Source organism: Symphalangus syndactylus, chromosome 19, assembly GCF_028878055.3.
Source record: "Symphalangus syndactylus isolate Jambi chromosome 19, NHGRI_mSymSyn1-v2.1_pri, whole genome shotgun sequence".
NCBI classification, from domain to species: Eukaryota; Metazoa; Chordata; class Mammalia; order Primates; family Hylobatidae; genus Symphalangus; species Symphalangus syndactylus.
The window spans coordinates 19,227,885-19,237,550 of record NC_072434.2 but is presented as its reverse complement, the minus strand read 5'-3'; positions in this window follow the sequence as shown (position 1 = coordinate 19,237,550).

The window sequence follows — 9,666 nt, the reverse complement described above, 5'->3', positions numbered from 1 at the left end:
GACTACACATAAAATATGCTAACACCAATGATAGCTGATAAGCTAAACAAAAAACTCCAAAAAATCTCATATTTTAAGAAAGTTTATGAATTTGAATTTGTGTTGGGCTATTTTCAAAGCCATCCTGGGCTGCATGCAGCCTGCAGGCTGTGGGTTGAACAAGCTTGGACTACAAGAAAGGGGAAAGCTTTATATTTTAGCACCTTTAAACAGTATGTTTTTGTTTTGTTTCGTTTTTGAGACGGAGTCTCGCTCTGTCACCCAGGCTGGAGTGCAGTGGCGCGATCTCGGCTCACTGCAAGCTCCACCTCCAGGGTTCACGTCATTCTCCTGCCTCAGCCTCCTGAGTAGCTGGGACTAAAAGTGCCCGCCACCACACCTGGCTAATTTTTTTGTATTTTTAGTAGAGACAGGGTTTCATCGTGTTAGCTAGGATGGTCTTGATCTCCTGACCTCGTGATTCGCCCATCTCGGCCTCCCAAAGTGCTGGGATTACAGGCGTGAGCCACCACACCCAGCCTGTTTTTTTTTTGTTTGTTTGTTTGTTTGTTTGTTTTTGTTTGAGAGGAGTCTTGCTCTGTCACGGAGACTGGAGTACAATGGCATGATCTCGGCTTGCTGCAACCTCTGCCTCCGGGTTCAAGCTATTCTCCTGCCTCAGCCTCTTGAGTAGCTGGGATTACAGGCATTTGCCACTATGCCCAGCTAATGTTTGTATTTTTAGTAGAGGAGGGGTTTCACCATGTTGGTCAGGCTGGTTTCAAACGCCTTACCTCAGGTGATCTGCCAGCCTTAGCCTCCCACAGTGCTGGGATTACAGGCGTGAGCCACCATGCCCAGCCAACAGTATTTTTTTTTAATTTTGTGAACAAGTGTTTCCACATTTTCATTTTGCACTGGGCCCTACACATTATGTAGCCAGCCCTGGGCCCACGGGCCTGCCCTCCCTGCCCTCATGCTTATGTGCTTATCTGAGTCTCTTCTCAGGAATGTGGACATCCCACCTCTCTACTCCAACTGAGGAAAACACATCCTTTCTCACAAAAAGAGTTCCTGCTCTCTTTCCTTCACTCTCCCCAGCACGCTGTGCCCCAAGCCTAAGGTTTGCAGTCTTGAATATCAGCTGCATAGACAGTAAACAGCCATTGCCACTTATGTTAGCAGACTCCTGCAGGGAAAGACAGGCCCCAGTCCAAAGGTCAAATGGACAATAATTCTGCCATCCATGTGTCCTTTTTGTTATGCTATCAGTGCAAGATGTGTACTAATTCCTTCAATTAGTAAATCTATTAAAGTAATAACATCTAAAACCATGGCAGTTCCAAAAAGAGACTGGGGAAAAAGTTTCATAATCTCAGAGTGGTAAAGGTCTTTCTATACAAGTACTCAAACCCAGACAACTATACAAAGACAGATGGGGCCAGGTGAGATGGCTGACTCCTGTAATCTCAGCACTTTGTGAAACCAAGGCTGAAGGATCACTTCGGTCCAGGAGTTTGAGACCAGCCTGGGCAACATGGTGAAACCTCATCTCTACAAAAAATTTCCGGGCCTGGTGGTAGGCACCTGTGGTCCCAGCCACTCTGGAGGCTGAGGTGGAAGGAACACTTGATCTGGGGAGGTAGAAGTTGCAGTGAGCCATGATCTCAGCATGCACTACAGCCTGGGTGACAGAGTGAAACTGTGTCTCAAAAAAAAAAGGAAAGATGGATAAATTTGACTGCTGTATTAGTTTCCTACTGCTGCTGTAATAAATTGCCCAAACTTGGTGGCTTAAAACAATACAAACTGGCCAGGCACAGTGGTTTACGCCTGTATTCCAGCCCTTTAGGAGGCCAAGGTAGGCAGATCACTTGAGGTCAGGAGTTTGAGACCAGCCTGCCTAACATGGTGAAACCCCATCTCTACTAAAAATAAAAAAATTAGTTTGGCATGGTGGTGCGTGCCTATAATCCCAGCTACTTTGGGAGGCTGAGGCAGGAGAATTACTTGAACCTGAAAGGCGGAGGTTGTAGTGAGCTGAAATCACACCACTGCACTCCAGCCTGGGCAACAGAGCAAGACTCCATCTCAAACAAACAAACAAACAAACACCCCCACAAACTTATTAGCTTACAATTCTGGAAGTCAGATGTCTGAAAATGAGTTTAATGGAGCTAAAACTAAATTCTTAGCAGGGTTGTTTTCCCTTCTGAAGGCTCCAGAGGAGAATCCATTTTCTTGCCTTTTACCAGCTTCTAGAGGGTGCCTGCATTCCATGGCTCATGGTCCCTTCCATCTTCAGAACACACAATCCAACCTCTGCTTCTGCTATGACATCTCCTTTTTGACACTCATCCTCTTACCCTCTTCTTGTAAGGACCCTTCTAATTACATTGAGCCCACTCTGATATCCAGGATAATCTCCTCATCTCAAGACCTTTACTCATACCTGCAAAGTCCTTTTTTTTTTTTTTTTTTTTTTTGAGATGGAGTCTCACTCTTGTTGCCTAGGCTGGAGTGCAGTGGTGTGATCTCGGCTCACTGAAACCTCCGCCCCCCGGGTTCAAGCGATTCTCCCGCCTCAGCCTCCCAAGTAGCTGGGATTACAGACGTGTGCCACCATGCCCGGCTAACTTTTGTATTTTTAGTGGAGACAGAGTTTCACCATGTTGGCCAAGCTGGTATTGAGCTCCTGACCTCAGGTGAGCCACCCGCCTAGGCCTCCCAGAGTGCTGGGATTACAGGTGTGAGCCACTGCACCTGGTCTTACAAAATCCTTTTTACCATGCAAGGTAACACAGTCACAGGTTTCAGGGATTAGGATGTGAACATCTTTGTTGGGGGGCATTATTTTATCTACTACAATGACATAATTTAATATGTCTGATGATAGAAGAACATGATAATATCTGAAGCCCTGTGGTAAGATTCAGAGAGGTAAAAAGATATGAGCATACATAGGCATGCACACAAATCTAGGTTTCTAAAGGAGAAATGAGGGCTGGAGACAGTGGCTCACGCCTGTAATCCCAGCACTTTGGGAGGTCAAGGCGGATGGATCACGAGGTCAGGAGATCAAGACCATCCTGGCAAACACAGTGAAACCCCGTCTCTACTAAAAATACAAAAAATTAGCTGGGCATGCTGGCATGTGCCTGTAGTCCCAGCTACTTGGGAGGCGGAGGCAGGAGAATCGCTTGAACCCGGGAGGCGGAGGTTGCAGTAAGCCTAGATTGGCCACTGCACTCCAGCCCGGGTGACAGAGCCAGACTCCATGTCAAAAAAACAAACAAGAAAAAGAAGAAATGAGGAAGTGGAAAAAAAGGCTTTTGGGCCTGAAACATTAGCTGGTTTCTTGATAAATTAATTTCTTTTTTTTTTTTTTTTTTTTTTTGAGACAGGGTCTTGCTCTTGTTACCCAGTCTGGAGTGCAATGGCACAATCTCAGCTCACTGCAACCTCGGCCTGCCAGGTTCAAGCGATTCTCTCATCTCAGCCTCCCAGGTAGCTGGGATTACAGGTGCCTGCCACAATACCCAGCTAATTTTGTATTTGTAGTAGAGATGGGGTTTCATCATGTTGGCCAAGCTGGTCTCAAACTCCTGGCCTCAAGTGATTGGCCCGAGTCAGCCTTCCAAAGTGCTGGGATGACAGGCATGAGCCACCGCAGATGAACTGATTTATATTATGTATCAGATACAGCATTCATTTAAGGAAGATGTTTCTTCCCTGGAGCTCATAGCAAACATCAAAGCAGAAGCCAGCCATGTAAAGCCATCATTGCTCAGGGAGACACCTGGCAGACACATCAGGGAAGGTCTCTACAAGGCTAAATAAATGCTAGGTCCATAAGTCAGCTGGACTCAGAAGCAGAGAATCTCTGACAAATTTTGAGTTTGCCCCAGGTGTCCTGGAAAACTCTGACTCTGTAAGAGGGGGAAGCCCATTCTTTTTTTTTTTTTTTTTTTGAGACGGAGTCTTGCTCTGTCGCCCAGGCTGGAGTGCAGTGGCGCAATCTCGGCTCACTGCAAACTCCGCCTCCCGGGTTCACACCATTCTCCTGCCTCAGCCTCTCCGAGTAGCTGGGACTACAGGCGCCTGCCACCACGCCCGGCTAATTTTTTGTATTTTTAGTAGAGACGGGGTTTCACCGTGGTCTCGATCTCCTGACCTCATGATCCGCCTGCCTCGGCCTCCCAAAGTGCTGGGATTACAAGCGTGAGCCACCGCACCCGGCGGGAAGCCCACTCTTGACAATCTCAGGTCAAGACATAATTCTTCAAGTTTGTTGTGGGATTTCACATGAAAAGAATGTGTATTCAACTGCTGTTGAGCAAAATGCTTTGAAAACATCAGTGAACTCAAGTTGGTTGACAGTGTTTGTTGTTCAGGTCATCTACATCCTTGCTCATGTTCCATCTACTTGTTCTATCAATTGCTCAGAGAAGAGTGCTGATAGATTCAAATATAATTGTGGATTTCTCTGTTTTTCCTTTCAGTTCTACCTGCGTAAAGCCTTCATGGGTTTTGAAGCTCTATTGTTAGTTGCATGCATATTTAGGATTGCTAATGGCTTCTTGGTGAACTGACTCCTTTGTCATTATTTAATGCCCCTCTTTATTGCCGGTAATATTCCTTGTTCTGACGTCTATTTATCTGATATTAATATAGCCTCTCCTGCTTGCTTGCTTGCTTTGACTTAGAAAATGTTTCAAAGGGCCAGGTATGGTAGCTCACCCCTGTAATCCCAGCACTTTGGGAGGCCAGAGCGGGTGGATCACTTGAGGGCAAGGGTTTGAGAAAAGCCTGAGCAACATGGTGTAACCCCATCTCTATGAAAAAACACAAAAATTAGCCAGACGTGGTGGTGTGCACTTGTAGTCCCAGCTACTCAGGAGGCTGAGGTGGGAGGATCACTTGAGTGCAAAAGGTTGAAGCTGCAGTGAGCCGAGATCATGCCACCGCACCCCACCCTGGGCAACAGAGCAAGATCCTGTCTCAACAACAACAACAACACACAGTTAAATGAGGGGAGAAAGAGGAAACTGCCAAGGAACTGGAGAATGAGCAGCCAGAGAGTTTGGGGAAAAAAAAAAACAGGATAGAATTTTGTCTTGGCCAGGCACAGTGGTTCACACCTGTAATCCCAGCACTTTGAGAGGCTGAGGCAGGCAGATTATTTGAGACCAGGAGTTTGAGACCAGTCTGGCCAACACAGCAAAACCCTGTCTCTACAAAATGTACAAAAATTAACCAGGTGTGATGGCGGGCGCCTGTGGTCCCAACTACTCAGGGGCTGAGGCATGAGAATCACTTGAATCTGGGAGATGGAGACTGCAGTGAGCTGAGATCATGCCACTGAACTCCAGCCTGGGTGACAGAGTGATACTCTGTTTCAAAAAAAAAAAAAAAAAAAAGAATGAAAGAATTTGTCTTTTAAATGAAGGGAGGGGAGTTTAAAGAAAATGGTGGATGAGGTCAAATTTTTGCATATTGATTTGTAGCTGGACAGACCTGGGTTTACAACTTTCCTTTGCCACTTCCCAGCAATGACACTTTTAACAAGTCACCAGAAGTTTATAAACATTTGTAAGAAGGGGTTAATAATCATACTTATTGGCCGGGTGCGGTGGCTCACGCTTGTAATCCCAGCACTTTCGGAGGCCGAGGCGGGCGGATCACGAAGTTAGGAGATCGAGACCATGGTGAAACCCCGTCTCTACTAAAAAATACAAAAAATTAGCCGGGCGTGGTGGCGGGAGCCTGTAGTCCCAGCTACTCAGAGAGGCTGAGGCAGGAGAACGGTGTGAACCCGGGAGGCAGAGCTTGCAGTGAGCCAAGATTGCGCCACTGCACTCCAGCCTGGGCGACAGAGCAAGACTCCGTCTCAAAAAAAAAAAAAAAATAATAATCATACTTATTTTATAAAGTTATTGTGTGGATTAAATTAGATAATGTAAATAAAGCTATTAACAGTGCTGGCACATAATAAACTATCAATAAATGCTGGCTAATAACATGAAGAAAAATAAAAACTGAAAAAGATCTATTCAATTTAAAACTAATGACTTTACCACAGTAATTTCAGGGAATCCATGAGAACATACACCCAAATGAAACAGATTAAAGAGTGTATGAGAGCCAACAAAGCAGTCAAGGAAATTGGAAGGAAGATAAGATGAGAAATTAGGAATGCCAGAGGGAAAGGAGAGATTGAGCATAATAGAATAGGATGCACGTATGTAACTAGGCTTTGGGGAACAACTAGAGTGGGATAAATTAAGCTGTAAGAGAAAGAAGGGATAACAGATAGGACCAAGAGGCACCACTCATTGATGCTTTCGCTGACTATTGCAGTCACTTCTGCCCAACATCACCACTAGTTCAGCCTTTCTGAAACACAACTTTGCTAATGTCACATCTTCTACCATTTTGTCTCCACTTCAAAGCCTTCCAGGAATTCCTGTTGCCAGTGGAGTATGATTCCGATGCCTTCTCAACATTCAAAACCCTCTACAATCTAACTCCAACCTACTTTACAATGTCCTCTCCTCCTGTAACCTGTGAGCTCTTCTCCATCATCCCTTCAGGGATCTCCGTAATATAATTTCTTTCTTTCTTCAAGTGATTTGGCTATGTCCCACCCAAATCTCATCTTGTATTTCCACGTGTTGTGGGAGGGACCCGTAATTGAATCACGGGGGCAGGTCTTTCCCGTGATGTTCTCATGATAGCAAAGTTTTAAAGGGATCTGATAGTTTTAAGAAGGGGAGTTTCTCTTCACGAGCTCTCCTGTTGTCTCCCGCCATGTGAGATGTGTCTTTCATCTTCTGCCATGATTGTGAGGCCTCCCAAGCCAAATTCCCTTATATTGGAGTAAGACCAATCAACCTCTTTCTTTCTTTTAAAGTGCCCAGTCTCAGGTATGTCTTTATCAGCAGTGTGAAAACACTAATACACTCCTCTTCACTTACCTCTCACCTCTGCCCAGGTTAAAGTTAAGCTCAAGTCTCACCTGCTTCAGAAAGTACTTCCTGCAACACCAGTTTCCAGTGACCACCTCCTCCTTTCTAACTCGGCTAGAACTGAAGTAAAGGGTGCACATGCCCACAAAATGATTATTTGGTTGTTCTGTTTGAATTAAGTGCTAAATTTACAAATCAGAAACTTTCACTAAAAATCTGAATTCTTAGCTTTTCTTGAAAAATCAGAAGATGCAGCAACACAGCGACTGATTACCTCTCTTTTTTTTTTTTTGAGATGGAGTTTCACTCTGTTGCCCAGGCTAGAGTGCAGTGCTCCATCTCAGCTCACTGCAACCTCTGCCTCCCGGGTTCAAGCAATTCCCCTGCCTCAGCCTCCTGAGTAGCTGGGACTATAGGCACACGCCACTACGCCCAGTTAGTTTTTGTATTTTTTTTTTTTTTTTTTAGTACAGACAGGGTTTCACCATGTTGGCCAGGCTGGTCTCAAAGTCCTGACATCAAATGGTCCAGCTGCCACAGCTTGGGATCACGCCAGCTGCCTCAGTGGTGGCTCATGCCTGTAATCCCAGCACTTTGGGAAGCCAAGGCAGGTGGATCACCTGAGGTCAGGTGTTCGAGACCAGCCTGACCAACATGGAGAACCCCTGTCTGTACTAAAAATACAAAATTAGCCAGGCATGGTGGCTCATACCTGCAATCCCAGCTACTTGGGAGGCTGAGGCAGTAGAATAGCTTGAACCTGGGAGGCGGAGGTTGTGGTGAGCTGAGATCCTGCCATTGCACTCTAGCCCGGGCAACAAGAGTGAAACTCCATCTCAAAAAAAAAACTGTAAGCCCAGCACTTTGGGAGACCGAGGCAGGCAGATCACTTGAGGTCAGGAGTTCAAAACCAGCCTGGCCAACATGGTGAAACCTCATCTCTACTAAATATACAAAAATTAGCCAGATGTGGTAGCAGGTGCCTGTAATCCCAGCTACTCGAGAGGCTGAGGCAAGAGAATCACTTGAACCTGGGAGGAGGAGGTTGCAGTAAGCCAAGATCACGCCACTGCATTCTAGCCTGGGTGACAGCAAGACTCTGTATCAAAACAAACAAACAAACAAACAAACAAACAAAAACAAACAAAAAACCCTACATACAGTAAGGTTCTCATTTAATATTATCAATATGTTCTTGGAAACTTCAAATTTAAGTGATTCCGATATGTTCTTGGAAACTTCAAGTGATAGCAAAACCAATTTTACTAAGGCTAACTGATATAAACAAAAGTTGAGTTCCTACAGCATACTTCTGGTCATAGAAATGTCCTCAAACATATTTCTTTTAATTTTAATTTTTTTAGAGATGGAGTCTCACTCGTCACCAAGGCTGGAGTGTAGTATCATGATCACGGCTCATTGCACCCTCAAATTCCTGGGTTCAAGTGATCATCCTGCCTCACCCTCCCAAATAGCTGAGGTGACGGGTATGCATCACCATGACCCACTAAATTTTGTATTTTTTTGTTTTTTTAAAGACAGGGTCTTGCTGTGTTGCCCAGGCTCAAACTTCTAAATAAAGACCAAAACATTGAACATTAAACATTCGATATTAAACATTGAAATAAATGTGAGTTATGGATACATTTAAGAAAGGTCAGTAGGCCAGGAGCAGTGGCTCATGCCTGTAATCCCAGCACTTTGGGAAGCTCAGACCAGAGGATCACTTGAGGTCAGGAGTTTGAGACTAGCCTTGGCCAACATGGTGAAATGCCCTTGTATTAGTCAGGGTTCTCTAGAGGGACAGAACTAATGGAATAGATACACATATAAAGGGGAGTTTATTAAGTATTAACTCACACCATCACAAGGTCCCACAATAGGCTGTCTGCAGGCTGAGGAGCAAGGACAACCAGTCTGAGTCCCAAAACCAAAGAACCTGGAGTCCGATGTTTGAGGGCAGGAAGCATCCAGCAAGGGAGAAAGGTGTAGGCTGGGAGGCTAGGTCAGTCTCTTTTTTCACATTTTTCTGCCTGCTTATATTCTAGCCATGCTGGCAGCTGATTAGATGTGCCCACCCAGATTAAGGGTGGGTCTGCCTTTCCCAGGCCAGTACACTGATTCAAATGGTTTTTTTTTTTTTTTTGAGACGTAGGCTCGCTCTGTTGCCCAGGCTGGAGTGCAGTGCCACAATCTTGGCTCACTGCAAGCTACGCCTCCCGGGTTCACGCCATTCTCCTGCCTCAGCCGCCACAGCAGCTGGGACTACAGGCACATGCCGCCACACCTGGCTAATTTTTGTATTTTTAGTAGAGACGTGGTTTCACCATGTTAGCCAGGATAGTCTCGATCTCCTGACCTTGTGATCCCCCAGCCTCAGCCTCCCAAAGTGCTGGGATTACAGGCGTGAGTCACTGCGCCCGGCCTTACTGATTCAAATGTTAATGTCCTTTGGCAACACCTTCACAGACACACCCAGGATCAATAGTTTGTATCCTTCAATCCAATCAAGGTGACACTCAGTATTAACCAACACACCCGTCTCTACCAAAAATGTAAAAATTAGCTGGGCATGGTGGTGGGCACCTGTAATCCCAGCTACTCAGGAGGCTGAGGCAGGAGAAACACTTGAACCCAGGAGGTGGAGGTTGAGTGAGCTGAGATTGTGCCACCGCACTCCAGCCTGGGTAACAGAGCAAGACTCTGTCTAAAAAAAAAA